This window comes from Callorhinus ursinus, unplaced genomic scaffold (genome assembly GCF_003265705.2).
Source record: "Callorhinus ursinus isolate GAN/ISIS: 27379988/994484 unplaced genomic scaffold, GSC_fseal_2.0 scaffold23, whole genome shotgun sequence".
NCBI classification, from domain to species: Eukaryota; Metazoa; Chordata; class Mammalia; order Carnivora; family Otariidae; genus Callorhinus; species Callorhinus ursinus.
Genome location: NW_027397085.1, coordinates 2,034,929 through 2,061,409, shown reverse-complemented (window position 1 = coordinate 2,061,409; position 26,481 = coordinate 2,034,929). Strand labels below are relative to the sequence as shown.

The window sequence follows — 26,481 nt, the reverse complement described above, 5'->3', positions numbered from 1 at the left end:
GTCATACCTCCCAGCTCCACCATTGTAGCGATGGAATGGCACACACTGCTTCTGCAAAGTGACGTGTTTCAGATACTTGGGGGCTTTTCAAACGTCAACTCTTTATGGCCTGGGCACTTTCACGTGTGTTCTTAAAAGTGAACACAAAGATTTGAACCTCGTGCTTTACATGATTTTGTATGGTTTTCTAGGTCATGTAAATAGCAAACCATTTTCAGAGATTGCCTCAGCCCGTTTATAGGAAGAGATGATATACTCTTACAAGGCCAGACTTGAGTGACTATTCCTTTATGGAGCTCCAGGCCAAACTGATTTTATTACATGCATTAGTAAACTAATAAAATGATACCCAAATAATCACATTCTCTAAGCATGAGCACTCTTCTACAATCTTTAGTCAACTTTAATCAAACAAATGTTCAAACACTACCTGAAACTGATATATGAAACTGCTGTGTTGACACAATCTAACTAGCAAAATCCTCAAATACACATAAAAAGCTACTAAGCACTTATTCATTGTTTCTCCTTAACACACTTTATGAAAGTTCAATTATATTATTTTAATAAAAGATATGTGCATTCCTTAATTAATAAATGAAGGGCTGGTGTGTTTATGAGGTTAATGAATGACATAAAGCTTCCACACAGAATGGGAACCAATCTCCAATGATTTATATCTGAATCTGTGTTGCTGCTGGCTATATTTTCACAGGTTTTCAATCCATCAGAACAGACAACAGCCAAAACAGAATGGAAGCCAGGTGTATACAACCAAAATGGGTATATACCACATCACACCACTTCCATTAACAGTGCTGGCTGGCAAATTACTTGACCTCTCCTTGTCTTAATTTACTCACCTGTGAAAGGGAATAAAAGCAGTATCTATATCATAAAAGTGTTTACAAAGACTGATTAGTGGAGGCACTTAGTGCCTCATGCCTATTAAACACTCAAATAGTAGTTATTACCACTGCTTTTTTTTTAAATTTTATTTTATGTCATGTTAGTCACCGTACATTACATCATTAGTTTTTGATGTAGTGTTTCATGATTCATTGTTTGCGTATAATACCCAGTGCTCCATTCAATATGTGTCCTCCTTAATACCCATCACCAGGCTAACCCATCCCCCACGCCCCCTCCCCTCTAGGACCCTCAGTTTGTTTCTCAGAGTCCACAGTCTCTCATGGTTCGTCTCCTCCTCTGATTCCCCCCCTTCATTTTTCCCTTCCTACTTTTTTTTTTTAACATATAATGTATTATTTGTTTCACAGGTACAAGTCTGTAATTCATCAGTCTTACACAATTCACAGCGCTCACCATAGCACATACCCTCCCCAATGTCTATCATCCAGCCACCCCATCCCTCCCACCCCCACCACTCCAGCAACCCTGAGTTTGTTTCCTGAGATTAAGAATTCCTCGTATCAGTGAGATCATATGATACTTGCCTTTCTCTGATTAACTTATTTTGCTTAGCATAATACCCTCTAGTTCCATCCATGTTGTTGCAAATGGTAAGATTTCGTTTTTCTGATGGCTGCATAATATTCCATTGTGTATATATACCACATCTTCTTTATCCATTCATCTGTCGATGGACATCTTGGCTCTTTCCATAGTTTGGCTATTGTGGACATTGCTGCTATTAACACTGGGGTGCACATACCCCTTTGGATCACTACATTTGTATCTTTGGGGTAAATACCCAGTAGTGCATTTGCTGGGTCATAGGGTAGCTCTATTTTCAACTTTTTGAAGAACCTCCATACTGTTTTCCAGAGTGGCTGTACCAGCTTGCATTCCCACCAACAGTGTAGGAGGGTTCCCCTTTCTCCGCATCCTCACTAACATCTGTCGTTTCCTGACTTGTCAATTTTAGCCACTCTGACTGGTGTGAGGTATTACCACTGCTTTTATTAAGAAACTCTTTCTAGAAACCACATAATAGAAACCATTAATTTACCTTAAATCAAATATTCCTAGTTGCCTAATATAAAGAAAAGTTTATCCCTAAAATTTCCTTCCAAAAAGAAATTGTCTCATATTTGAGATTTACAAATGTAACATGAGCAATCGTACAATTGCTTCATTTTGACCATGAGGTATTACTGTTTGGAGAACTCATTACACTGAAACAACTTTAATCAATGCTAGTTATATAGATACTTAAAAGAAGTCCCAAACACCCATGACAAAATGTCATTATAAATAAAGACTTTAAAGACCACTTTTTGGCTCAGTTGGTTAAGCGACTGCCTTTGGCTCAGGTCATGATCCTGGGATCCTGGGATCAAGTCCCACATCGGGCTCCCCCTGCTCTGCAGGGAGCCTGCTTCCCCCTCTGCCTCTGCCTGCCACTCCCCCTGCTTGTGCTCTCTGTCAAAAATAAATAAATAAAATCTTTAAAAAAAACAGGTAATATAGGATTATAGAGTTCTGCTTTCAGTAATAGCTAAATAGACAATTTGTAAAAACCCTTCTAGTGAGAACTAGAAAAACTAGGGCGAAAACATGAAACGTATATGAAGGCACTAAAAAGCTAAAAGAACAGTGATGAATTATGTAGGCAAGGCCCAGAAGTAGTAAACCTAGAAATCCGACTGAGATTTGCAATTGCTTTCTCTAAAAACATGTGCTATTACCTAACAGGAAACTGAGAGGCCTATATTCTGAGCACAGCTTTCAGTAGATTCACAAAAATACAGAATCAAAAACTAGACATTAAGATCCACCAAAAAGCAAAATTCCTACTAACTCCCCCAGTCTTTAGTTTAAAAGCCTGAGAGTCTTAAAAATAAATTAAGTAAATTAATAAATAAAAGCAAGCCTTTTAGGGAATAAGATGCTAAAATTAAAGCCCAGCTTTTCATCATCTCAATCCATAAGTGAAGTGATAAAATGAATCAGATTGTTGATACCCTTACCTAGTAATATTCCACAAGCAAACCAAAATCCAACATCCAAAGCTTCAAATTTGTTCAACAATTTTTTATAAAGTAAAGAAGGAAAAGAAAAGAAGAAGAAAGAAAATGCAGTGTCATTAAGGGTAAGTGTCATTCAGTTTCCATTTCAAAGGCAAACAGGATATTAAATGGAAAGTGGCAAAAGAGGGGCTTCTGAAATACATCTGTAATTTCGGTTTCTTAATCTGAGTACTCATTACATATGTATATTCATTTTGTGAAAATTCCCTGATAGTCATTTGCTTCTGCCGCATGTACATTATATATTTCTACTTCAATAAAAACTTTTTAAAATATGCTATGAGAAGACACAAATGATGTGAATATAAATCAAGAAAAAAATACAAATGAAGAGAAGCTAGATAATGGGGAAAAAAGGCAAAAACTTAACATGGACTGTAAAATAACTATCGATAATATGTTCAAGGAATTACATGGATAAGATCAAGCTTTTGGAAAGAAATTCAACACTATTAGTTTTTATATAAAAGTGACACTTTTTAATATTTTGATATGTGTTATGACTTCAGCAACCACCTATAGAGTAACCTTCTGAAATTTGACTTTGACTAATTTACGTTTGTCATAATTTTGACAAATCACAAAGAGAAAATTTGTGCTTAGAGATAACAGTCCAGATAATATATTTCCATGTATACGTGAAAGCAGTATTTGGAAATATTTTATTTTTTAATAACATACATTTAATAAAAAAACTGTATTTTCCAAAATAAAACAGAAGAGTGGCACTGGTTTGTTTTGTTTTTTGAGTATAGTTGAAACACGTTACATTAGTTTCAGGTGTACAACATAGTGATTCCACAAGTTTATACATTATGCTAATCTCACCACAATTACAGCTACCATCTATCACCATATATCGCCATTATAATCTCACTGACTACACTCCCTGTGCTGTCTTTTATTTCTATGACTTACTCACTCCATAACTGGAAACCTGTATCTCATACTCCTCTTCACACATTTTGCCCATGGTCCCTCCTCTCTCCTCCCCTCTGGCAACCACCAGTTTGTTCTCTGAATTTATAAGCCTGATTCTACTTTTTCTTTGTTTATTCATCTATTTTTTTAAATTCCAAATATGAATGAAATCATATAGTATTTGTCTTTCTCAATGTGATTTATTTCACTTAGCATAATACCCTCGAGATCCAACCATGTTGTCACAAATGGAATGATCTTTTTTGCGGGGGGGGGGGCGGTCAGAGAAAGAGAGAGAGAGATTCTTAAGCAGCCTCCACATCCAGTGTGGAGCCTGACATGGGCTCAATTTCACAGTCCTGAGATCATAACCTGAGCCGAAATCTCTTGATTTCGAAATCTCTTGAGTTGGACGGTTAACTGACTGAGCCACCCAAGCGTCCACGATCTCATCTTTTTTAAGACTGTATAATATTACTGTGTGTGTGAGCATGTGTACACATCCTTGCCCATTCGTCTATCAATGAACGCTTCGGCTGCTTCCATGTCTTGGCTATTGTAAATTATGCTACAATAAACAGAGGGGTGCATGTATCTTTCTGAATTAGTGTTTTCATTTTCCTTGGGTAAATGCCCAGTAGTGGAATTTCTGGATCTATGGTATTTCTATTTTTAAATTTTTAGAAAAACTGCCTAATTTTGTAACTTATTCTGTACCTTCTAACATTTCTTATCTGAAAATTGATATGAGGCAGTCTCAACTTCTTTAATACATCTGTGAATTTGGAACTAAGTAAAGGCCACTTCTATATAGCTGAGATAGCTATCATGGAGCCTTTAAAAATCATTCTAAATATAAAGTCCTTATTCAGAGTATATTATACATATAATTTTAAGCATCTTAATAGTCTGGTTTCCTGATATAGAGATAATAAAAGGTAAAAGTTAAAAAGAAAATATGACGTTACATCTCTCATTCTCTGTCAAGGAGCAGGAAAAATGTGTTTTTGGAGTGTTTACATCAAGAAGGGGAAAAAAAGCATTTGTTATATATATTATTTCTATTGAACCTGGAGAAATAAGGCTTTACCATACACAGGGTTTCTAATGGATATTAATTAAATCACTTTATATTGTGCTTTACGTTGGTGATTTTTTCAAACCACACGGTCATCGAGTAATGTCACCTTTACTTCAGTAAGTTACGGATATGACTATTATAAAAAATAGAAACATTTCAAAGAAATCTGACTAATATAAAAAAAAAATGAACCTTTAAAACCTGCTCTTTTGCACCTTGGGAAAATGGATGGTTCTAAAGCAAAGGGAAGTAAAAAATAATTTAAACAAACTCCCTAAAGCCAAAGCTGAAAAATTTGGGCAACAAATTAAAATAGTACTAGTTTATAACCCAAAGAATAAGTATCTCTATGTCCATAGTTATATAAACACATAACTAAAAAGTAAATAAGAAAAACCAGGTCTATCTTACAGAAGAATTCCAAATAATACTTATGCTAATATCATGTGAATGTGCACTGGAGGCTTGAAATGTATTTCTCTGAGAGCACCTAGGTGATGTGTATCTCAAACCACCCATGCAGAATTAAAGATACTACCCTATGAAAAACTACTAGGTGACTTAAAAAAAAAAAAAAAAGCCCTACTTATTCAGGACACAAATACATAAAATACTTGTGACAAAATTCATAAAGTATTAAGAAATTATACTTATAAATTATATTTTCCTGAGATATAAAATATAAGTATGTGCATAAAATAAACTTATACATCACAATAGACAGACTTTCTCCATCTTTCTAAAAAAGCATACCCTCAAGCTGACCCCCCCCCAAAAAAAACCCTTTAAATCTCTTTCAGAAAATAGGAACCAACTTACATATTTAGGAAAGCTTTTTAGTTCTTAAAGTGAAGATATTGTTTTAGAAATACATTCTGGATATAAGTGAAATTATATCTAAAGTATCCATAATTTTACATAAAATCTGGAAGTAGAAGTTGAAAAGGGATAGAATTAAAATGAGAGCAGCCATGAGTTGATGACTAGGTGATGTATACAGGGATATTCAATAGACTGTTAGGTACTTTTGTGATGCTTAAATTTTTCCATAATTAAAAATTTCAACAGTGAGTTTGACTTCAGAATCTACTATAAAGCTAGAGTATTCAAGACATTATGGTACTAGTGAAAGAATAAACAGATTAATGTGACAGAACTTTTAGACCCACATGAATATATAGCCAACTGATATCTGACAAAGGGGCAAAGGCACATCTATGGAGAAAAGGTAGTCCTTTCTTTTTTTTTTTTTTTTTTTTAAAGATTTTATTTATTTGACAGAGAGAGACACAACAAGAGAGGAAACACAAGCAGGGAGAGTGGGAGAGGGAGAAAGAGGTTTCCCGCTGAGCAGGGAGCCTGATGCAGGGCTCAATCCCAGGACCCTGGGATCATGACCCAAGCTGAAGGCAGACGCTTAATGACTGAGCCACCCAAGTGCCCCGAAAAGGTAGTCCTTTCAACAAATGGTGCTAGAACAACTGGACATTTACATGGAAAAAAGTAAAATCAATCTAGACCCAGACCTTATACTCCAAAAACTCACTCAAAAACAGGTTTACAATTATAAAACACAAAAACTATAAAATTCTGGAAGATAACGTATGACAAACTCGAGATGAACCTGAGTATGATAATGATTTTTAGATAAAACACTAATGGCACAATCCATGAAAGAAATAATTCACGAAGCTGGATTGCTTTAAAATCAGAAACATCTGCTTTGCAAAAGACAACATCAAGACAAAGGGAAGACAAGCCACAGACTTGGGAGAAATATTTGGAAAAGACAGATCTGATAAAGGATTGTTATCCAAAATAACATGGAAAGCTTTTTTTTTATACTTTACAAAGCAATTACCTCATAGGTCCAGTTACCATGTCACTATACAAAGTTATTACAATATCACTGGCTATATTCTCTACGCTATATATTACCACCCCATGATTTACTTATTTTATAACTGGAAGTCTGCACTCCTAATCCCCTTCATCTATTCCGCCCATCCCCAAAACCCACCCCTCTCTGGCAACCACGAGTTAGTTCTCTGTGTCTGTAAGTCTGTTTGCTTTGTTCATTTTGTTTCTTAGATTGTACATATAAATGAAATCATACAGTATTTGTCTCTGACTTATTTCACTTAGCATAATACTTCCTAGGTACATCCATATAATTGCAAATGGCAAGATTTCATTCTTTTTATGGCTAATATTTCACTTTGTCTGTGTGTGTATCACATCTTTAACCATTCATCCACTGATGAACCCTCTCAGGTTACTTCATACCTCGGCATTGTAAATAATGCTACAATGAACTTATGGGTGCAGATATAACTTTGAATTAGTGTTTTCATTTTCTTTGAAAAATACCCAGAAGTGAAAATGCTGGATCGTATGGTGGTTCTACTTTATTTTGAGGAATCTTTATACTGTTTTCCACAGTGGCTGCACCAATTTACATTGCCACCAATAGTGCATGAGAGTTCCCTCTTCTGCACTTCCTCACCAATACTTGTTATTCCTTTCTTTTAGGTAAGGGCCATTTTGACAGGTGTGAAGCGGTCTTTCATTGTGGTATTTATTTGTATTACCCTAATGATCAGTGATAACTGAGTATCTTTTCATGTGCCTGTTGGCCATCTGTATCTCTTCTTTGGAAAACTCTATTCAGGTCCTCCATCAATTCTTTAATTGGATTTTGTTTTATTGTTGTTGAGGTGTACTGAGTTCTTTATATATTTTGGATATCAACCCCTTATCAAATATATCATTTGCAAGTATCTTTTCTCATTCAGTTAGGTTGCCTTTTCTTTTTGTTGATGATTTCCTTCACTGTATAAAAGGTTTTTAGGGATGCCTGAGTGGCTCAGTTGATTGGGCATCTGCCTTCAGCTCAGATCATGATCCCTGGGTCCTGGGATCAAGTCCCGCATCACAATCCTTACTCAGTGGGGAGCCTGCTTCTCCCTCTGCCTGCCACTTCCCTGTGTTTGTGCTCTCTCTGACAAATGAATACAATCTTAAAAAAAAAAAAAAAGCTTTAGTTTGATGTAGCCCCATTTCTTTTTTTTTTTTTTTTGCATGTAGCTGTCCAGTTTTCCCAACACCATTTATTGAAGAGACTGTCTCTTTCCCATTTTATGTTCTTGCCTCCTTTGTCATAAACCATATAGATGTGGGTTTAATTCTGGGCTCTCTATTCTATACCACTGATCTATGAGTCTGCTTTTGTGCCAGTAACATCCTGTTTTGATTGCTATAGCTTGTATATAGTTTGAAGTCAGGAAGCATAATTCCTCTAGCTTTGTTCCATCTTCCCAAGATTACATTGAAAACTCAAGGTCTTCAGTGGTTCCATACAAATTTTAGATTATTTGTTCTAGTTCTGTGGGAAATGCCACTGGTATTTTGATAGGAGTTGCAATGAATTTGTAGATTGCTCTGGGTAGTTTGGACATTTTCACTATTAATTCTCCTGATACATGAGCAGGGTATGTCTTTCCATCTATCTGTGTTGTCTTCAATTTCTTTCATCAATGTCTTAAATTTTTCAGAGTATAAGTTGTTCAACTCCTTGGTTAAATTTTTTCCTACGTATTTTATTCTTTTTGATGAACAAACTGTATATGGGATTATTTTCTTAATAGCTCATCATTAGTATATAGAAACAACAGATTTCTATATACTAATTTTGTTTGCTGAAAGTTTACTGAATTCTTAAGTTACTACTAACAGTTTTTTGAGTCTTTAGGGTTTTCTTTATCTAGTATCATGTCATCAGCAATACTCACAGTTTTGTCAATTTTGTCCTTTCCAATTTGTATGTCTTTTATTTCTTTTTCTTGCCTAATTGATATGGCTAGGACTTTCAATACCATGACGAATAAGAGTGAGCATCCTTGTCTTACCCCTGATCTTAGAGGAAAAGCTTTCATTGTTGACTATGATGTTAGCTATGGATTTATCATATATGGCCTTTATTATATTGAGGTATGTTCCCTCTATACCCACTTAGTTGAGAGCTTGTATCATAAATGGATGTCAAATATTTTCAAATGCTTTTTCTGCATCTATTGAGATGATGCTATGACTTTTAATCTTTGTTTTGCTAATGTGGTACATCATGCTGACTGATTTGTTAAACCATCCTTGCATCCCTAAAACAAATCCCACTTGGTCATGGTGTATGATCCTTTTAATATATTGCTGGAATTTAATTTGCTAATATTTTGTTGAGGATTTGTTCATCTATGTTCATCAGGGATACTGGCCTGTAATTTTCTTTTTCTGTAGTGTCTTTGGTTTTTGGTACCAGGGTAATTCTGGCCCAATTAAATGAGCTTGGTAGTTATCCTTCCTCTTCAATTTTTGGAGTAAGTCAAGAAGGTATTAACTCTTGGGCGCCTGGGTGGCTCAGTTGGTTAAGCGACTGCCTTCGGCTCAGGTCATGATCCTGGAGTCCCGGGATCGAGTCCCGCATCGGGCTCCCTGCTCACCAGGGAGTCTGCTTCTCCCTCTGACCCTCCCCCCATCTCATGTGCTTTCTCTCTCATTCTCTCTGTCTCTCAAATAAATAAATAAAATCTTTAAAAAAAAAAAAAAAGAAGGTATTAACTCTTTAGCAAATGTTTGTTAGAATTCACCTGTAACACCATCTGGGCCTAGACTTTTGAGTGTTGGGAGTTTTTGGTTACTGATTCAATTCATTATTGGTGATCGATCTATTCAGATTTTCTCTTTCTTCATGATTCAGTCTTCAAAGATTGTATGTTTCTAGGAATTTATCCATTTCTTATACGTTGTCTAATATGTTGGCATGTAATTGTTTATAGTATGCTCTTGTAATCCTTTGTATATCTGGTATTGTTTACAATTTCTCCTCTTTCATTTCTAATTTATTTGGGCTCTCTTTTTCTTGATGAGTCTGGCTAAAGGTTTGTTGATTTTGTTGAACCTTTCCAAGAACAAGCTCTTAGTTTCATTTACCTTTTCTATTTTTTTTTAAGTCTCTGATCTATTTCAAAATGCTCTTATCTTTTCTATTTCCTTCCTTCTACTAACTTTGGACTTTGGTTTGTTCTTTGTCTAATTTCTGTAACTTTTTAAAAAGATTTTATTTATTTGAGATAGAGCGAGAGACAGAGCACAAGCAGGGTGGAGGGGCAGAGGGAGAGGGAGAAGCAGGATCCCTCATCAGCAAGGAGCCTGATGTGTGGCTCGATCCCAGGACCCAGAGATCATGACCTGAGCTGGAGGCAGACACTTAACCTACTGAGTCACCCAGGCGCCCCTTTCTAGTTCCTTTAAATGTAAAGTTGGAGTGTTTGAAATTTCTCTTTTTTCTTGAGGTAGGCCTGTATTACTATAAAGTCCCTCTTAGAACTATTTTTGCTTTGTCCCAAAGATTTTGGATTGCTGGCTTTCCATTTTCATTTGTCTCAAGGTATGTTTTGACTTCCTCTTTGAATTTTTCGTTGACCCATTGTTTAATACCAGGCTGTTTAGTCTTCACATTTGTGTTTTTTCCACTTTTCTTCATGTAACTTGAGTTTTAGTTTCATACCATTGTGGCCAGAATGGTATGCTTCTTATGATTTAAATCCTAATTTTATGGAGACTTGCCTTGTGGCCTACTGTGTGATCTATCTTAAAATACTGCTATCCCAACGTTTTTTCACATCAACTTGCATGGTGTATGTTTTTCATCCCTTCACTTTCAGTCTGTACATCATCAGATCTGAAGTTTCTAACTTAGAAGGGTTTTATGTTTTTATCCATTCAGCCACACTATGTCTTTTGAATGCAGAATTTAGTCCATTTACATTTAAAGTGAACTATTAACAGGTATACGCTTATTGGCACTGTTAGTTTTGTTTTTGCAGTTCCTCTCTGTTCCTTTCTTCTCTACATTCCCTTGTGGTTTGATAACTTTAGTGTTATGTTTAGATTCTCCTTTTTCCTTTGTATATTTACTTTTTAAGTTTTTTCTTTGTGGTTACCATGAGGTTCCCATACAACATCTTATGCATATAACAGTCACTTTTAAATTGATAGTAAATTAATGTTGAGCACATTCCAGAACTTTATATTTTTACCACACACCCCCCCATTTAATATTTCTGTTGACACTTTTTTTTTTTTTTTTAAGAGCGGGAGAGACAGTGCTCATGCAAGCAGAGGAAGGGGCAGAGGGAGAAAATCTCAGGCAGGCTCCGTGCCCCAGCACAGAGCCCAACGTGGGACTCGATCTCACAACCCTGAGATCATGACTGTGCCAAAATCAAGAGCCACTTAACCAACTCTGCCCCCCAAGTGCCCCTGTTGACACATTTTACATCTTTTTATTTTATGTACCCAACTAATTATTGTATCTTTAATTAATTTTACTACTTTGTCTTTTAACTTCCACACTTGCTTTATAAGTGTTTGATCCACAACCTTTATTATTTACTTTTTCTGGTGAGATTTTTACTTTCGTATACTTTATTAGTAATTTGTGCCTTCTCTTTTTAGCTTACAGAAGTTCTTTCAACATTTCTTGTAAGACCATGTTAGTAGTGATGAACTCCTTTAGCCTTTGCTTATTTGGAAAACTCTTAACCCATACTTCAATTCTGAAATAACCCAATAGGGTAAAAAAATTACTGGTTGCCAGTTTTTGTTTTTCAGCACTTGGGATATGTCATCTACTCCCCTCTGGCTAGTAAAGCTTCTATTGAAAAATCTGCCTATGGCCTTATAAGGTTTCCCTTATATATGTTACTTTTCTCTTCGCTTCTTTTTCTCTTTATACTTAATCTTTACCATTTTAATTATGTTTCTCAATACGTTCATCTTATCCGGAACTCTCTGGGCTTCCTAGACCTAGATGTCTCTTTCCTTCCCCAGATTAAGGAAGTTTTTGGCCATAATTTCTTCATATAATTTTTCTGACTCTTTCTCTTCTCCTTCTGGGACCCCTATAATGAAAATGCTATCCTGCTTGATGTTTTACAAATGTCCCTTGGAGTATCTTCACTTAATTTTTTTTTTTCATTTTGCTGCTCTGCCTCATGTTTTGCATTGTTTTGTCTTCTAGTTTGCTGATGTGTATTTCTCTTTCAACCATTTGGCTGCTGGACACCTCCAGTGTATTTTTCAGTTCAGTTATAAATTCTGTTTGGTACTTACATTTTATCTTTGTTCAAATTCTCACTGTATTTATCCATTCTTCTATGGAGAACTGTGAGCATCTTTATGACCATTACTTTGAATTCTTAATCTGGTAGGTTGCTTATCTCCATCTCATTAGTATGTTTCTAGGAATTTACCTTGTTCTTTGGTTTGAAACATATTCCTCTGTTTCTCCGTTTTGCCTATCACTCTGTTTTTCTATATGTATTAGGGGAAATGGCTACCTCCCTCAATCTGAGGATTGGTCACGTGTATGAGCTGTTTCATGTGGATCAGAAGTGTAATCTCCTCTGTAGGCTTTGTTTCCAAAGGCTGTGATAGGTGTGTGGCTGCTGCACAGGAGGTCAGGGTTGGAAACACTCACTTGACCTGGGTATGGCTCAGCCACTGTGTGGGGCAAGCAGGGTTTAAATTGTTTGACCATCCCAGTTACAATTCCGTCTCTACTCGGGGTGAGTGAGGCTAAGGGCCTTTGGCTCAGTGATGGCTGGAATACTGCCCGAGGAGGGCAGGGCTAAAGATGCTTGCCCGTCCCAGTTGCACCTTCGGTGTTACATGTGATGGACAGGGTGTGGGGTGCTTGCATAGCCTGGTACAGCAGGATGGACAGAGCCCTCCCTCCAGTGCTAGCTGGCTAGAGGGACAGCACGAACAACGATGCCTATTTGCTCTACCACCAGCAAGTTAGGATGAGATTGCAAAAATAGTATACACCAGCACTTTCATCCCCAGACAAAATCCCTGCAGGTCCCTATCTCTCTGGCAGGTACTTTAAAATTAGTAAGCGGGTCTCCCTTGTTTACGGTATGTGCTTTCAAACTGTTGCTTTTGTACTTAATCTCAGGACAGGTGGGGTTTGCATTTGAGCCCTTTAAGAGCAAAATCTCTCTTCCCTATAGTTCTATGATTCTTTTGATCTTAATCCACATTGAATTTTAAAACCAGGTATTTTGGGGGCTTGTCTTCCTGGTGCAAGTGGGACACAATTCCTTCACTCCTCAAGGGAAAATCACATATTTTGGAGACCCCTCCTGATTGTGTGGTCACTGTATCTGGGGTAAGGTCATGGATGAGGCCATGTCTTTGCCTCTCCTACCCATCTTAATGTGTCTCTTTTGTCTTTTGGTGTGGAAGTGCTATTCACCCAGTTCTCAAGTTCTTTTCAGAGGAAAATTATTCTATTTATAGCTCTAAGTTTGTTGTGTACATGGGAAGAGATGTGTTCAGTGTCTTCGGATGCTGCCTGAATCCCCCTGAATAAAAAACTGTTAAAACTCAACAATAAGAAAGCAAACAACTCAATAAGCAAAAGATATGAGCAGACAAATCACCAGAGAAGATATATAGATGGGAAATACACATATAAAAAGATGTTTAACATCATATGTAATTAGGGAAATGAAAATGAAACAGTAATAAGATACCACACATTGCTGTGAGAATAACCTAAATCCAGAACACTGACATTACTAAATGTTAATGAGGATGTAGAGCAAGGAACTCTCAATTCACCGCCAGGGGGGAGGCAAAATGGTACAGCCACTATCAAAGACAATTTGGCAGCATCTTAGAAAATTAAATATACTCCTACCAAAGGATCTAGTAATCATGATCATCGGTCATAGTCAAATGAGTCCACACAAAAACCCACAAAAACTCAAATGAGTCCTACACAAAAACTACTAAAAAAAAAAAAAAAAAAAAAAAAGCTGGCTTATAGCAGCTCTGTTCATAATAACCAATTCCTGCAGAAAAACAATCCTTCAGCAGGTGGAAGGATGCATAAACTGTTGTAAATCCAGACAATGGAATATTATTTGGTGCTAAAGAGAAACGAGCTACAGAGCCATGAAAAGATGCAGAGACTCCTTAAATGCATATTACTAAGTGAAAGAAGCCAATCTAGAAAGGCTACAAAGTGTGTGATTTCCAGCTGTATGACATTGTAGAAAAGCAAAACTATGGAGATAGTAAAAAACTGTTAATTGCCAGGGTTTGTGTAGGGAAGAGGGATGACTAGGCAGAACACAGAGGACTCTTGGGGCACTGAAACTATTCAGTAGAATACTACAATGGTAGAGTCATGTTACACAGAATATACAACACCAAAGGTGAACACTAATTTAAATTATGGACTTCATGTGATAACTGATGTATTAATATACATTCACTGATTGTAATAAATGTACCACTGTGGTATAGAACGCTGATAGTGGGAAAGGTTGAGTGTGTAAATAAACAGGAAGTACAAATGACCCTTGAACAACACGAAGGTTAGGGGCACTGACCTTCCCCCGCTTCCAGCAGTCAAAAATCCAGGAATTTATGATTGCTCAAAACCTTAACACTAGTAGCCTACTACTGTTGATCACAAGCCTTCCCAATAATATAGTCAATTAACACATATTTTGTATGTTATATGCATTATATACTGTATTCTTAAAGTTAAAGAAAAAATATTAATAAAATCTTAAGGAAGAGAAAATACATTTACAGCACTGTATTTGCCAAAAAAAAAAAAAAATTCACATTTAAATAGAATCCTGCAGTTCAAACCTGTGTTTATCAAGGGTCAACAATATATGAAAACAATGTATGTTTGTGTTTGGGGAACACAAACATTCAGTCCATAGATACCATAGCAATATAACCCATCTCTCTGACATTGGGTTAGATGTGCCTAAGAAGACCAGACTGGGAAGGTGATGAGCAATATCGTCATCGCTTAAATTAACTATTCAGTATGGATATATGTGTTATGTGTTATGAACCTAACAATGTGTTATGAACCTAACACTGCTCTAAAAAACTGTAATTTAAAAAAAGAACCAGTGGGGGGGGAGAACCAGTGAGTTTAATATCTGAACCTATCTCATATCAAGACAGGCCTCCCTTCACTGTGTACTGACCACACCAAATACTAATATAAAAGCATCAGAATAAAATTAGCTTTTCACTTTGCTCTAAAACATTTATTTTCAGTAAAGAGAAATGTTATTACATCAACTATAAGCTTTATGAAGCCAAAAAAAATTACCTTCTACTCTATAAAATGTATTTATAAAGGCATAGTTTATACATCTTTGAAGTACCATTATTATTACACAGACTCATGGAATAAAGTGTGAAATTATACTTAAGTAGTAGTACTGTAAATAAATTTTTTACCTGAAGCTCCAAACACAAATGTTCACAAAAATTAAAGTAAGTCAGTGTTTAAACCCACAGTTTTTTACTCTGAGGATGAACTTTGATTTTTAAGAGATCTTAGGACACAGGAAGACTTGCTCATTTTATCTCAGTGAATTAAACTAAGACATAAACACAAACTATGATCTTTATATTAGTTCAGTAAGGAGTAACAAGAAATATAAAACTGACAATAATTAAAAACTACATTATGCAAAATCTGCTTATATATGAAAACTGAGGAAGGAATCAAATATTCCTGAAAAACATCTTCTTCTGCAACATGTGACCAAAAACACTGGAGTCAGTAGAAATAAACAACAACTCGGGTGAACTAATCCCTAATGTTAGGAAAGATCTTTCACAAATATCTTACTGGATCCTTAACCCCATGAGGTAAGCAAAGCTGGTATTCACTGCCTTTTTCACAAGATGAAAGAAATGAGGTACATAAGCTTATTTGAATTTATCAATAATCTCACAAAGTGGTGGGGCCAGGATTTTACCTCTAAATTGTTATTCTTCATCTTGTCCTCTTTCTTATTAACTTGGCATTTATAGTAGTCAAGAAAAAGACAATGAATCTACCCACTTGCCTTCTAAATTCAGTGATAGCCTGGAGGGCACTAGCACAATCTTAAGATTTGTACGAGGACAGAAGAATCTCTGTAGTCTGCTGTAGACACAGACTATTACCTAATGCTTAAAAGCTAAGCAGAGGAATACATCATGACAGTCTCATGTGATCCGAGATACCTGTATTAGTCAGTACAGTAACAAAATACCACAGACTGGGTGGCTTAAACAATAAACATTTAATTCTCAGTTTTGGAGGCTGTCAAGTCCAAGATCAAGGTGTTGGCAGACTGGGTTCCTGTTAAGAACTTACTGCCTGGCAGATGGCTGCCTTCTCATTGTCCTCACATGGCAGAGAAAGAAAGAGAAGAAGATCTCTGGTACCTCTTCTTGTAAGGATATTATTCCCATGGTGAGGCCCAACCCTCAAGATTTCATTTAAACCTAGTTACTTCCAGGGTGCCCGGCTATCTCAGCCAGTAGAGCATGCAGCTTTTGTTCAGGCTTAGAAGTTTGAGCCCCATGTTGAGTGTAGATATTACTTAAAATAAAATCTTAAAAAATTGAAAAATAATAAACCTAATAACTTCCCAAGTCCCCACCTCCAAATACCATCACCCTGGGGGCTAGGACTTCAACATACGAATTTTGGGGAACACAAACATTCAGTCCATAGATACCATAGCAATATAACCCATCTCTCTGACATTGGGTTAGATGTGCCTAAGAAGACCAGAGTGGGAAGGTGATGAGCAATATCGTCATTGCTTAAATTAACTATTCAGTATGGCTATAGCATACCTAATCAGAGAAATATATCCACTAGGAAAAAAAAGTCACGTTGAATAAAATTTCATATTTAATATTTTTCTCAAAGGAAAAAAAGTTTTTCTTCTCCCCAAAAATCATGTCTATACAAAACAAATCAGGATACGTATACTGATTTGAGACTTTTTTTCCTTACATGAGGTAAATGTTATGCTCTTCACTTTACATGTTTTATATCACAGCCCAGTGACCACTATGCCACACAGGTGGAAGTGTGGGTTTGAGGACCATTGAACACTGAATCTCCCCCAACACATCACAATTATGGAAACACCTGTGCCCAGTAACTTTCTGTTGAGCCACTATGAAAATTCAGTGTTCAATTGCCCACAGCACTTTTCATTTCTTATGACTATATGTTCAGCTCCAATATATAAGAAACAAACTTTCTGAATACAGTGGTTTCCAAACTTTGTTACTAAGAAATCTAAATCTATATAAGGCATTTTTTCACTTTTTGCTGAAATAAAATATACTCATGACACATGCTGAACTGAAGTCTAAGGGTTCTAAGACATGAGAAAGAAGGGTCCTAATTATTGGAAAACTAATTCCTGTCTAATGATGAGGAATAAATAAGAATTGCTTTTTGTTATGAGAATGTATTTTAGAGTGCTTCTCATTCAATCATAAGTTCTGAAATAAAATTAAAATCAACCTAAGTAGAACTATCATGATTCTTATGTATTCATTATCTCTTTACCTTAACCCCTGAAATAAAGAAAATATATTAGAAGTAAATGTCTGGTGAACTGAAATTAATGAATGTATTCTCCTTTAGGACATTTTAAAAAAAGAATAAGGTTAGAGCAGAGGTCTTAAAATATTTGTGGACATTTCAAGGAGGAGGGAATAAATCAGTAAAGGGTTTTTTTAATCTTATGGAGAACCCTAAAATTTATATTTTAGGAAAAAAATTACATTTTATGGGGGGCAAAATCTATACTCTAGGTAAACCAAGGGTAGGAAATTAGGGTTCAAAGAAACAACAATTTAAAAACTTTAAAAGGCAAAAGTCTAGGTTATGAAAAACTCTTTAAATAAAACAAAATTTTATAAAGGGAGCACTTATTCTTGATTAATTCCAAAATATGCATATGTCTAAATTAAATATCTTTTGAGTCACTTCTAAAAGTTATATAAGTTGTTCTAAAACTAATACATGGATAACCAGTTGAATACAAAGCTAAGAATTAGAACTGATTGTTCAGAGAGTAGGAACTGGAGATAAGAAGGAGCAGAGCATATACTTACTATACAATGCAGCAATTCCACTCCTATACCAATAAAAACTTATGTCCACACAACGACTTGTGGCAATGTAGACAAAAGAAGGTTAGAGCTACATGAGTGTACAGCAAAGTTCAGAGTTCAAGCATAAGCAAGTGCAGTCTGTGATTGCCAGAGACAAAGAGATAATTTGTGTGTATGTGTGTTACAGAAACTCTATGTTAAAGAAATGAGGAGGAAGGGGGCACCTGGGTGGCTCAGTCCTTAAGTGTCTGCCTTCAGCTCAGGTCATGATCCCAGGGTCCTGGGATCGAGCCCCACGTCGGGCTCCCTGCTCCAGGGGAAGCCTGCTTCTCCCTCTCCTACTCCCCCTGTTTGTGTTCCCTCTCTAGCTGTGTTTCTCTCTGTCAAATAAATAAATAAATAAAGCTTTAAAAAAATGAGGAAAAAGAAAAAGCGTAATTTATATTTACCCACATATATAACATTCCTTTCATTCTTTACTCCATTCTACAGTTACAAATTACCATCTATTACCATTTCTCTTCAACCTAAACAATTTCTTCAAGTCTTTCTTATAATACAATTTCCCCATGTAGGAATTTTTCAATTTTGTTCTTCTGATAATGTCTTCATTCCACCTTTATTTTTGAAGACTGGATTTGTTCAACATGGAATTCTTTGTTGACAGTTTTTCCTGTCAATAATTTTAAGATGATATTTCACTGTTTTCTAGATGCCATTGTTTCTGATCAGCAGTTAAGTCATATCTTTATTTTTCTGTATATAATGCATTGTTTGTCTGCTTTCAATGTTTTTTCTCTTTTGATTTCAGAAGTTTAACTATGATATGTTTAAGTGTGACTTTTTACTTGTTTTGCTGGAGAATCTGGTAAGTTTCCTGGGTCAGTGTGCTTGGATTTTTCCCCTTCAACTAAATTTGACATTTTTTTCAGCCTTTATTTCTTCAGGTATTATTTCTGCTCCATTCACTCTTTCCTCTCCTTTTGGGAATTCATTACAGGTATTTCATTCTTTTTGGTATTATTCCACATGGCTCTGAGACTCTTACCTTGTTTTTCTGTCTGGTTTTCAGATTGCATAATTTCTACTGATTTACCTTAAGGATTCTTGACTCTTTTACTGCCTCTTCTTGGCCGTTAAGCCCGTCTAGTATATTTTTCATTTAATCATTGTATTTTTCAGCCCTGGATTTTCCATTTGGCTCTTTTTTATGGTGTCTTTTTCCTGTTAAGACTGCTCATCTATTCATTCAACACAACTATACTGCTTTTAGTAGTCTGGCCATATATTTAATAGATGCTTTACTTATCTGTAAGTGCCTTTTCTTGATTATACTGAGGTGACTTTCTATTGACTGTTTTTTCTCTTGAGCAGCAGTTATTTTTTTGTTTCTCATGTCCACTGACTGTTTTAAAATTGTATTCTGGATATGATCAACCACACACCATCAAAGTCTTCCTTACACTGCATTCCTCTGAAGTGTACTGGCATTTGTTATAGCATATATTTTACTGGTCTCCAACTGCAAACTCTATCTACCCTAATGTGGCCAGCAAGTGAAATCTCCATTTAGTTCTTTTATCTTGCAGGTGCTACTTTTTTGCTAGACCCACTAGAGTCTTCCCCACACATCCACACTTTATTGTTCAGCCAAGGATTTGGATCTATTTACTATGCATCTCCAGGGGGTTCACCCTTCTATGGCTCCCACCCCCTTCAGGAATTTCCCCCAAATATTTAGGTATTCTGCTAGTCTTGAAGTCTGTTCTCTGACAGCTAGGTAAGTAAGGTTGTGGTTTTTTCCATTATTGTATAAGTCTGGGGAGTGACTTCAGACAAAAACCTGCAAACTCAAAAACCTCACACCTTGAAATTTTGGCCTTGGTTTATATATATAGAATCCTCTCTGGATTTTTCCTACTTTTGACTGTCTTATAGTGACTTTAGACAGCTGGTTTTTGCAAAAATTTTCTAGAGAGTTAACCAAATCAAGGCATTCCATCAGTAGAAGCTGAAACGCTAAGTCCACTGAAGTACTATATCTGAACTGCAAGTCAAAGGTCTCAGATGAATGTTGGTATAGGGCATTTAGGAAAATTCTAGAAAAAGTGCTCAAGCATTCTAAAACAAACAAACAAACAAAAACAAAACCTTCAATATCTGCTGAGGATAAATTTACCACCCACAAATTTACTCCTTTTTCCAAATGCTAAACCAAAAAAGAATATGACATAAAATACACACAATTCAAACTGAAACTGAGTAAGAAACAAACTTTCAGTGTGGTTGTACAAAACTAAGAAGTCACACTGTATCAAACAAATGTCTGTACCTGAGCATCCCAAGTATTTACAATATGAAAAGAGCACAATAACTGTGTAAAATATTCACAGCACACATTAAAATATGCAAAAGACAAATCATTCTGGGAAAAAATATTCCCTATGTGTCAAAAGTAAATTCTCCAAGAAGTTATTAAGAACACGAACTCAAGAAAACACAAGTTCAAAGATGAGATGATAGTTATTTGGCTTTTATTCAGTCAGGTTTCAATCTTTTGTTTCCTTTATTATATAATTTTATCATTACCAAATTAAGTAAAAACTGTTAAAGAAACATTAGAGGGACGCCTGGGTGGCTCAGTTCATTAAGTGTCTGCCTTTGGCTCAGGTCATGACCCCAGGGTCCTGGGTTTAAGTCCCACATCCAGCTCCTTGCTCAGCAGGGAGCCCACTTCTCCCTCTGCCTACTACTTCCCCTGCTTGTGCACACGCTCTCTCTCTGACAAATAAATAAAATCTTATTAAAGTTTTTTTAAAAGATGAAAGTAGAGAAAGATTGTAAAATAACTGGTATTTCTGAAGCACATAAATGACAAATGGAGCAAGAAAAAAAACTTAGAAGATCAAAGAAAAGAACTCAAAAAAATTCAACAAAATAAAGAAGTGAATATGTAAATCATATAGAATGATTCACTCCGAGATGCAACTTTACTAATCTCTACAGATTAAAAAAAAAAAAGCAAAACAGATTTCTGGGGGTACAAACAAAAATATCAAGTTACACCTGCAAAGGAAAAAAATCTGTGGCTTCAGGGAGAACTTTCTGCAGAAGAAAAAAAAAGGTGTGACCCAAGACTATTGTATCCAACCAAGATGACAAGTATAAAAGTAACACGACATTTCAAATACATAAGACCTAAGAAAATACTGATTCCCTAAGGAGATGAAAATGTTACTGTACAGAAATAATATTTGCAAAGTCATAAATAAATGAACAATACACATTTATTAAAAAATTGTAATAAAACAATACTGCAAAGATGGAATAATGAAAGCATGAGACAATACAGAAGAATGCCATATCTTCCATTTCTATAATAGGAAGTCAATATAAAATGTCTAAAATTCATAAATCAAGAAAGAGCAAAACATGCATATTACTAAAAAACATGCATATTACTTAGAAATGGAGAAAGTTAAATACACACACATCTAAAAGAATTTGAGGTAACTAATTCGGGCATGGGGAAGGGTGGAAGAGGAAAATGTTTCTTATAAGCCGTATAAGTATTATTTAACTTTTTTTTTTAACCATGTATATGTTTACTTGGATAAAATTTAAAATATTTTTTTAAAGAGTTTATTTGAGAGAGTGAGAGCGAGCAAGCAAAAGAAGGGGGGAGGGGAAAGGGAGAGGGAGAAGCAGGCCCCTTGCTGAGCAGGGAGCAGGATGCAAGACTTGATCCCAGGACCCCAGGATCATGACCTGAGCCAAAGGCAGATGTTTAACTGACTGAGCAACCCAGGTGCCCCCAAATTTAAAATATTTTTAAAAAGACACTTCATGAGTTAAAAAAATCCAAGCAAAAATAAAGTATGAACAAGAAAAATATGGACTCTGAAGATAAATGTTTCATAACTATAAGAGGGAAGGGAGACCCCATTTCAGTATCTGTACATAGTCCATGGTTTCCCAATAAATTGCATATTGAACCTTCATCTATACGCGTCTGAAAAAAGTGCACAAAAACTGTGGTATTCGTATTGTAAAGCATGGATTCTACCATAACTCCTCACTACTATTATTTAAAAATTTCACACAATGAGATTCAAAAATAATTCCTTAGTAAGATACAAAATTTATCTTACAAAGAAAATTAACCTGTAAAGAAAATTAAAATTCAATAAAAAATAATCTCTAACATGTAGGTCCTGTAAGACAGGACGTGATGCACTCTTCCCCCCTACCTTTACATTTTCAGAAAATTGCTAATCAAGAACTATGCATATGAATTTAGTGTTCTGATGAGTTATTTTATAGCTGTCCCTGAAAAACTTAAGAAATTTATCTCAAAATATTTTAAACAAAAAACTTGGAACTTTCTTACATCTATCTAAGGTTTTAAAACTGAAGTACAGATATATTGAGAAAAATAAAAGTAAATTTATCACTCCAAATTTCAAAATGGAATGCATACTGCCACTAAAATTATGTTACCTGGATTCATAAGTAAAATGTCACTCTGAGTACATAAAGTTTTAAGTTCTAGATCATGAAAGTAAAAAATTTTGATAATTCTTGCAAAACTGTCATTTCCTAGAGAAAGTTTAACCTCTAAAGAGCTAGATTCATAAAATTAAAAACTTTCTGTCAGGCCCCAGTGTGCCCAAGCTTTCTTTCAGTTTATAATTAACACCACTAAAGGGTTTTGGGTTTTTTTAATACTCTTAAAATTTACTTGTTTTTTTTTTAATAACATTTATTTTTTTAAATCCATTACTTCTACCAAAGAAACTTTAATCTTAAGAGATTTACATTTATGCTTCAAGTATTCTCCCATAATCGGCTTGAGTGACACAAAGAAAATACTTAAGTAATTTTATATCCTTGAAAATTATACAAACTTGACCTAGAATAAAAAAAAAAAAACCTACATGGACTGCAAAGAATAAGGTAAATTTGAGAAAATAAAAATGCAAATATACATTTTAGCAGTCTCTTGAATTTATTAACCTAAAAGGTTTAATTTCCATTTTCCTGCATCAGCTTTATTTATAAAATGTCGTGCCCTATAAATACGCTGTTATTTTCTATAGTCAAGCACCCTCTTAACAAATCTTCTCATTAATATGTAAATTTAAAGTCAATCGGTCTTCTCCCTGACAGCCCCATGAATTCCTAGTGCACTGTATAATCGGCTTTGACTTGGCATCCACTATTTATCATCAAAGATGTCAGTTAGAAAAATTATGGAAAATGCACTGCAATTGATATGACTGCAATCTACTTTGTCAACACTTAATTGTTCCTCAAATCATACATTTACATATAAACAGCCTAAACACTGATCTATAATGATGCAAATAAACTAAATTAAAAATCTCTTCTGCCCTGAAGAAGCTTGTTTGTATATGATGTGTTCATTTGAGAACTTATTGACAAAAGCATGTTACATCAGCTCATCTCAAAAAGTATTTCTACTAATTTTCAATTCCTCAAAAAAACAATTTTGTTACCTTTCAAGCATATAAACATAAACAAATGTTTTAAAAATTCAATGAGAAACACGATTTTTCTCTTTGAAAAGCAAATTTAATTATAGTTGTTACCTAATTGCAATGTCCAAGCACTATGGTTTGGGGGGGCTTCAAATATGGCTTCAATTGGAATGCAATAAGCAAACACAGAGTAACTTATTAAAGTAAGCAAAAAGATATTTTAATTTAAAAGTCATGAGGTAAAAAAAAAAAAAAGGTCATGAGGTAACAGAAAATAAAGGAAAGACTGTTGACCTAGAGATCAGATTACTCTATTCATATTTCTGGCTCCACATTTTATAAGCAATATTATCTTACATGAGTTGTTAAAAATCTATATGCGTCAGTTTTGTTATCTATAAAATGGGTGTAATAATCGCTACTTTCCTATCTCAAAATACTACAAAAGTACAGCAAAATAACAAATTGCTAAACTTAAAGTATCACAATGTTATTTTTCACATATTATCTTAGTACCTGAGAAAGAAATCCCTTGATTTCCTGATCCCAGGACCCTAGCATTATGACCTGAGCTGAAGGCAGACACAACCAACTGAGCCACCCAGGCATTCCCTTTAATTAAAATTAAAATTTTTCATTTTTAAAATTAAAATTAAAATTACCACGTGTAGTCCTAAAAAATTGGATGCAACTTAAAACTCTAGGCCAAAAAGCCTCTAAGATTACAAGTGGCTGGACTGCACACTGAAAAGCTGCTCAGTTAAACAGAATTCTGACAAGCCATACAGAAAGTCTGAGATGGGTTAACTCAAAGAGTAAGCATGAGCATGGTCTAAATGATGATAATCCAACTGAACCTTAATTTTATAAATTGTATTTGTACCAAAAGCTAATAACATGTTGGACAATCTCTAACTTCTAATACCGCAATAAAGGATGACCTTCCAAATCTTTCCTGCTGGTATGGAACAGAATACATATATATACAAAAAGACAAAAGCCTGTTACCTTATTTATTAAATTAATAAATAAAGTGAAATGTGTTATCCAAAGTAAAATTTACAACCACTAGAACAATTGAAATTAAACAGTTGCCAGTAAATACCGCTACGGAGTCAACCAAGAGGTTATTATAAGAAGGAAGATTTATCTTTTATTTCACTGTGTACCTGAATTCCTTCTTTAATTTAAAAAAAAAAAAATAGTGGGATGCTTGGGTGGCTCAGTCGGTTAAGCAGCTGCCTTTGGCCCAGGTCATGATCCCAGGATCCTGGGATCAAGTCCCACATCGGGCTCCTTCCTCAGCAGGGAGCCTACTTCTCCCTCTCTCTCCCTCTGCTTGTGTTCTCTCTGTCAAATAAATAAAATCTTTAAAAAAAATAGTTATAGTTACAGTTAGCTACACCCTTACAAATCTATTTTATTGAGGTTTTCTTCTTTTCTTTTCTTTCTTTAAGCCAAGGAATCTTTCTCAAAGAAAATCATATTCATAGCTGTATATGAAAGGCAGACAAAGATGAATGCTGCTGTTTGGACCAGAAGCAAGAACCCAGAGAGGGGCAGAGTCTAGAGCACCACTGCCCCCTGTGGTTGTTCCTGTGGCAGTGTTACAGCATCCTGAGGCCTGACGTGCACATTTGAAAACTAATGAATTAGTCTATCAACACATAATCTAGAATAATGCCAAGGTCAGAGTGCAAATAAGTGGCAAAGTTAAGAAATTACTTAGGCCAGTTTCAGTATACCCAGGACAAGGACCAGGGTTCATCTCATGTTTGTAATAATTAATGTCTAAAGAATCCACATGTGAAAACACATGGAATACATACATATAGCCCCAACTTTTTAAATTATTTGTCAAAAGAGTAAATATATATGGTAGTGCAAAATTTAACCTCTGTGACTTGCAAATAGCTTTCAACATGAATTTTATCTAAAATAAGATGGAATAAAATTCAAGGAACATAAACACAAATAAATAGACAAACTGCAAACATAGAGATTTTAAAGTCTGTTACATATTTTTAGGCGATATGGCAAGGAAAGATATATTTTAACTCCAATTTCTACATAATTAACAAAGCAAAGGATTATGTGCACAGAGATACCAAAAATGATTTGATGGTGAAAGGAAAGTAAAATTTAAAATCTTATTAAAAAGTGACAGTGGTTAGACAAGGCAAAATTACTTTATAACTTTTCAACGGGGGAAAAAATGTATCTGAACAGCACTCTGGAAAAGAACTGGCTGAAATCAAACAACTTATTACTAGCAACAAAAATCTGTTGTCAAAGTTATCACTTACATCAAAGGGCCAACACATTTGCAGCACGGGCATGTTGTTGCTTAATCCAGCAAAAGTGCCATCAAGAGTTTACTTTGTTCAGTGACAAATAAAACTAACTTTATAAAAAAAAAGCAATCATCAATTTAAGTGTCCTATATACCATGATTTTTATATATTAATAATTGAAAACTATTTCAATTTTAAATAACCTAAATACTTTCTTAATATTAAAATTAAGATGGGAGTCAGTATTACAAATATTCTTATAGATAAATATATATTTTTAAAATGTTAAAATACTTTTTAATACTAACAATACTAAGTCACTGTAAAAAGCATCGATGAATATTTTAAACATTTAAACCCCTTAAACATCTGAGAGCTTAACATGTCATCTAAAATACATATTATGAACATTCCTCGATTTTATATACATTTTCCTCTCACTTTATTTCTAATTAACAAAAGTGAAATGAACTCAGCACTCAAATGTACTGAGCAACAAACTGTATGTACCTGTATGTTTGTATAAAACCATTATGATATAATTGGGGTATTTCTGGTCTTTTACTTTTTAGGCAGTTGATTTTAAAACTCTGTAATACTCCTTTTTCCTTTTTAATTGAAATATAAGTTGACACACATCACATTAGTTTCAGGTGTACAACATAGTGATT

The 26,481-nt window shown here is 35.0% G+C and overlaps 1 protein-coding gene across 3 annotated transcripts in view; it reads right to left on the bottom strand.

Moving 5' to 3' along the window:
• The window catches only part of AP3B1 (adaptor related protein complex 3 subunit beta 1), a 274,921-nt gene that overhangs the window by 149,592 nt on the left and 98,848 nt on the right, over positions 1–26,481 (bottom strand). The gene's annotated exons all lie outside the window — the stretch shown is intronic.